This window comes from Pinus tabuliformis, chromosome 2_2 (assembly GCF_031772625.1).
Source record: "Pinus tabuliformis cultivar Carrire ecotype Pingquan chromosome 2_2, CPIR1, whole genome shotgun sequence".
NCBI lineage: Eukaryota > Viridiplantae > Streptophyta > Pinopsida > Pinales > Pinaceae > Pinus > Pinus tabuliformis.
In genome coordinates, this window is record NC_142300.1 from 441,230,184 (window position 1) to 441,236,512 (window position 6,329).

The 6,329-nt window shown below is 34.3% G+C and overlaps 1 pseudogene; it reads left to right on the top strand.

Annotated features, from left to right (window-relative positions):
- The first annotated feature begins 1,190 nt into the window (after positions 1–1,190).
- On the top strand, positions 1,191–4,094 carry LOC149193164 (U4/U6 small nuclear ribonucleoprotein Prp31 homolog pseudogene; annotated as a pseudogene).
- The last annotated feature ends 2,235 nt before the right edge of the window (positions 4,095–6,329 follow it).

Consider the following 6,329-nt stretch of genomic DNA (forward strand, 5'->3'; position numbering starts at 1 on the left):
AATATCCCATTTTCAAATGCTTATTTATTGATGACATATGCCAATATCAATTGATGCAATTTTAAAGTAATTTTGATAGTTCTCAAATTTTAAATGTCATTTTAAGGATTTAATCATAAGATTTCTTTTATATTCTACAATCACTTTAAGTTGTTTTCTTAAATACAACCATATCCTCAAAGATTAGTTGCCGATGAAGAACTTTAAATAAAAGTTAATATTAATATTGGTGAATACATTTTTACCCAAAATTTTCTTACAAGATGTTATATTGTTTAATTTACATAGTACCATAGTCATGGTTGACAAAAGGTAGATATACAATGGTCTACTAACAAGTACAAATTTAATTATTTGTTATTACAAAAAAACTAAACCATATAGATGAGTTATTATGTTTAGGGAGGAGACTAATGGTAACATGATCAGTCCCTTACAACATGATTAGATTTTAGTTTTGTTTCTATTAGCTATTAATTGGTTGATTTGATTCATTATTTTGTAATATGTTTACTAGTTTAATGAGTAATTAATTGCCACCAATTTGTAGTGTATTTTCCAGTTTAATGAGTCATTAATTGCCTTCAATTTATAACATATTTACTAATTTAGTGAGTCATTAATTTCCTTCAATTTATAGCATATTTACTAATTTAATTAATTTTAGTTTTGTTTCTATTAGCTATTAATTGGTTGATTTGATTCATTATCCTATAATATATTTACTAGTTTAATGAGTAACTAAATGCCACCAATTTGTAGTGTATTTTTCAGTTTAATGAGCCATTAATTGCCTTCAATTTATAGCATATTTACTAATTTAATGAGCTGTTAATTATTATCAATATGTAGTATATTTGCTAGTTCATATTGGTTCCTTTTTAATGGTTTCAAATTCATTTCATTTTTATTATTAATTTTTTTCAATATGAATAATTTATTAAATGCCATGAATTTGTGTAATTTCATTGTATAATATTGAGCTTAATCCAATTTCAATGTAAGAACTTTATAAAATTATATATTTAAATATTAAATAAAAACGCCATATATGTGAAATGGATAGTATTAAATTATATGCATGCAAACGTGCATTAAACAGTAGTATACACAAGTACAAACACATGATATATGTGTGGGGGTGGGGGTGGTAGCCAACTACAATATTTAGTTAACCTATTGAGAGTAGGATGGGATACATTGCCCCCAATTTGTCTGCTATTCCAGGGAGTGTGGTTGCAGTGAAATTGATGGGTATTGCAGGGGGTCTCTCTTCACTGCCTAAAATGGCAACTTGTAATGTGCAACTTCTAGGTGCAAAGAAAAAGAACTTGGCAGGATTTTCAACAGTGACTTCACAGTTTCATGTTGGATACCTTGAACAAACAGAAATTTTCTAGAGCACGCCACCTGCTTTGAGAATGCGTGCATGTCGATTGTTAGTTGCTGATTTTTTTTTCCATGAAACAGTTGAACCAGAGACTGTTGGAAATATTGAGAGGGGGGGTGAATTAGCATTTCTTTTCAATTATTATTTTTACCAGTTAAATTATTTATATTTAGAACACAAAATGATCAATAGGAATAAATTCTTTTATTAATATAATCTTTACAATAAATCAGGTACAATATATATAAGGCTCCAATCTGTTGCCAAGCACCAACTTGGTCATTTGTGAGGCTCCAACCCTATCTTCTCAAGGCACCAACCTTGTGTTTAGGATCACCTACTCCAAGGACATCAATCCTTCCAATTCTGAGGCACCAACCGCAAGGGCTACGACACTATAGTTTTGCTTTGTCAAGAAATGTTTTGATTGTATTACACTGCTCTCAAAATCTTCTTCACTGTGTTCTGTCAATCTACAACTTCACTGCTACATCAATGACAACCTGTCTTCATATGAAGGGGTCTTCACAATTCTTCATATTGCCCACACAGAGTCTGCAAAGTTACCTTATGATGATTTCAAATAGCCATCATGATCGACTGTTTAATTGACTTGGGTCCTCCATCTCATCATATCATCACTATGAGCATTATGATCAATGGGAAATCATGTATCAAAGAATTTGCCATCATAAACATTGTTGTTCAATTGTTGTTCAATTGACCTCATGCGTCATTTGTTATTCAATTGTTGTTCAATTGACTTGGGTTGTCCATCTCATCATATCATCACTATGAGCATTATGATCAATGGGCAATCATGTATCAAAGAATTTTCCATCACAAACACTGTTGTTCAATTGTTGTTAAATTGACCTCCTGTGTCATTTTTTGTTCAATTGTTGTTCAATTGATTTGGGTCCTCCATCTCATCATATCATCACTGAGAATTATGATCAATGGGCAATCATGTATCAAAGAATTTGTCATCACAAACACTGTTGTTCAATTGACCTCCTGCGCCGTTTGCTGTTCAATTGTTGTTTAATTGACTTGGGTCCTCCATCTCATCATATCATCACTATGAGCATTATTATCAATGGGAAGTCATGTATCGAATAATTTTCCATCACAAACACTGTTATATTGACATCAATGACAACCTAGATTAACAGAGACTTTGCATTTCCAGTTTCTTTAAACTTAACAGTTCAGGTATATAACTTGTGGGCTACAATGAGAAGATATATGACACCCGAAATTGGATCTAAACTTTGTAGCCAGATACTCTCAATAGGCATCTCCTAGAAAATCACCTTAACAAGTGACAAACTCCTTTTGTTCGTTGAATTTAAAGCAAAGTGGCATGCAATCCTGGCTTATTGGAACAAAACATGTGAATGTTTAGGACCTTCCGTTCTCTTCTACTTACCTCCGCCTGCATTTCCAGGGAGAGGATATCAAAAGGGATTCTCTTTTTCAACCAATCACCATTGGTTATATGGTTACCTAAAAGAACTCACAAAGAAACCACCAATGACAGAGAAGCCTTGAAGCTTCAAAACGGAAAGAGATTGGTTGGAAACTATCACATTCCAAAGTGATCAACAATAGAAGATTTATAAAATTTTATGAAGGGTAATATGAAAAACTTGAACTTGTTGATTGACAGAATTTCATCTAAGTCATAATGGTCTACCAGTGGGCTTGTCTAACCCAAACAAATGTGGCCAAGGCTTTTCTGATAAAATGGTGTCACCTTGGTCACCACACATCTAGCTATGTCTATGCACTTCTTTCCTTCATTAAACCACGAACTCCAACTTCACCTCAAATTCTACATTTTCCATTAATGCAATTATCTCACATGTATTGTTATCGCATGCTAATCTAAAGTTGTCTCATGCGTTATGGGCATGCAATCACTACCACACCAAATAATTTCATACTCAACTAACTTATATGAGTCTTGTGCCAACAAACTCCAACCATAATTCCCCCCAAACCCCTTGTCACACCAACAACCCAAATGCAACACCTAATCCAATGCATCTCACCTAGTTAAATAATTAATTCATGACAAGATAAGTAGAACCATCATAAGTCGTTACACTCAGGGTTATCCATTTACTCATGGTTGAAGTTTCCTGAGTTAGAATCTCTTGTACACCATCCAATTGATTATGCTCGAGTTGTAAAGAAAATTGGAAATGAGATCGATTTAACTCTGGTTGATATTGAGGGTCTTTTATCTTCGGCAATCATTATGGTTATTTCTGTCACTGCATCTACCACTAGTGGTAAGCCTATATCAGAAGAAAACTTGCCAAATACTTTAGATGCATGTGATAGAGTGCTTGCAGTTGATGCAGCAAAAAAGAAGGTTTTGGATTTTGTTGAGAGTAGGATGGGACACATTGCCCCCAATTTATCTGCTATTGCAGGGAGTCTGGTTGCAGCGAAATTGATGGGTATTGCAGGGGGTCTCTCTTCACTAGCTAAAATGTCAGCTTGTAATGTGCAGCTTCTAGGTGCAAAGAAAAAGAATTTGGTAGGATTTTCAACAGCGACTTCACAGTTTCATGTTGGATACCTTGAACAAATAGAGATTTTCCAGAGCACGCCACCTGCTTTGAGAATGCATGCATGTCGATTGTTATTTTCTAATTTTCTTTCCATGAAACAGTTGAACCAGAGACTTTGAATTTCCAGTTTCTTTAAACTTAACAGTTCATGTATATAACTTGTGGGCTGCAATGAGAAGATATATGACACCTGAAATTGGATCTAAACTTTGTAGCCATATACTCCCAGTAGGCATCTCCTAGAAAATCACCTTAACAAGTGACAAACTCCTTTTGTTCGTTGAATTTAAAGCAAAGTGGCAGCTTCTTAGGATAAAACTCCTCTACTTGATTTGGAACAAAAGAAATGAAGCACTTCGTAGCAAAGCCCAAACTGAACAATTATTTTATTTCTATGTCCGTACCCTGATCTGTGTAAATATTCACTTGCAAAACACTTTCCAAGTCCAAAAGGTTGAAATGAAAGTGGCAGACTTGTGCAACGAGGAGCCCCCTAATCACTATGTTTTCCCCTTAGCCCCCTAATCACTCTATTTTCCCCTTAGCTTATTCTAGGCAATCCCAATGCTTGGAATCAAGGCACAAACATTGGGTTTGTTGGCCTGTTCAACAAAGAAGGACATGGGAAGAATGGCATCACAGTTAGCCTCCCCTGCTTCGACAACACTCTGAAAAGTTCCTTCAACTAGTTCTCACTTTTTTTGAAGCCAAGAAGCTATCCTTTAATTGAAATGATTTCTTTTTCAAATTTGGAATGTTGAAGCATAGAAAAAAAGAGATGCACAACAAAAAAGGAAAGCACAACATTAACTTATAGTGGTAATATTATGATTGAAATCTTTAATTTGACCTAGAAACTAACTAAAAAATACACCACTAATTTTCTTGAATGATGAGAGAATAATGACCCACAACTAAATTTCACTCATGACTTGGATTATGCATTACCCTAGACTTATTAAACCTAAATCCTTTTAAAATTTTGATAACTTGAATTTATTTACCAATCAAAATTTAGTATACCCTATTGACACTAAGTCTTGATCTCTATCGCATCATAGTAGCACTTTACAAATTGACCAAAATAATATAAAATACTAAGCTTTACTTTGATTACTATAAAATAGGACACTAACACATTGACCAAATTATATGCTTTGGAAGATGAAACTTGAAGCATATCTTTTAACTCTTGATGTGAATATTTTCTCTCTCATTTGAATATGGTATGTAGGATGAATTTAATGAGGAAGACAGGAATATAATATTAAAAGGACTATCATATCATGATGTCGCTAAAGTGAGACATTGTGTGACTACAAAAGAAATCATGGACATACAAGCTACATAGTTTTTATGGAAGAAAAAGGGTTCATGATTTATAAATTTTTGGAAAACCCTATTGCATTATTGAAGAGAAAGAGAATGATAAAAAGGACTCCACATTCATAGCAGTAGAGGATCCAATTTTAGCTCAAGAAGATAGTGAGAGTAGCCATAAGAGTAATGAAATGAAAATCATTGATCTAAAGATACAACATGAGGAATTCATCAAGGCAAATGATAATTTTTGAAATCAGCTGCAAGGTGGGGAAACCTATTGGGTTGATGAGAAGGGGCGTTTAAGTCAAAGCGACATCCCTAGGATCTGCCTTGTTACCAAGCACTATCTTATTGTTTTTGTTTAGATAGTCAAAGGCAATATGTAAATTCATCACCAATGAGAGGACTAAGTTAAGGCATAGAAAATCCTCCTTTGCAAATCCTGTCACATCGACAGGCTTGGATGAAATCATTGAACATCCTACTACAAATTGTCATATTTCTCATCTTCATCCTATTGAGATGGAGAAGTCAAGGTGATACTTAGTAGATGACTGATTGTGTTTCAAATCCCATAGGTAAGGCTAAAATTTGGCAAATCCGTAAACACTTATTGAAGCTTTCGACACAACCTTGATACTGGCACAAGTCTTTGCACTTTGAATCTGCACACTTTATGGACACATGAGAAAATGACCTGCATGCGACAACAAGGAAATACAATGCAAAACTTGAAAGGATGCTCCTACAAGATAACATGCATTAAAACTAAAGCAAGCGTTCAATCAAACCAAGCAAACAACACTCACACAAAGTGAAATACAAAAAGTGACAGAAAAGAAGCAAAGGACATGAAAAGTAGACTTTCCTGGAAAAGCTGCAATGAGTGTGCCGAAGGTTCCTAGATGCATTGGGAATGTCATAGCTCGAAGATCAAAGTGAAGAATGAGCTCTGAAGCATTGAATAAATACTTTTGACAAGATCGAGGCTTATGACGTGTATGCCACAATTCTAGGAAAAAGTGACACTT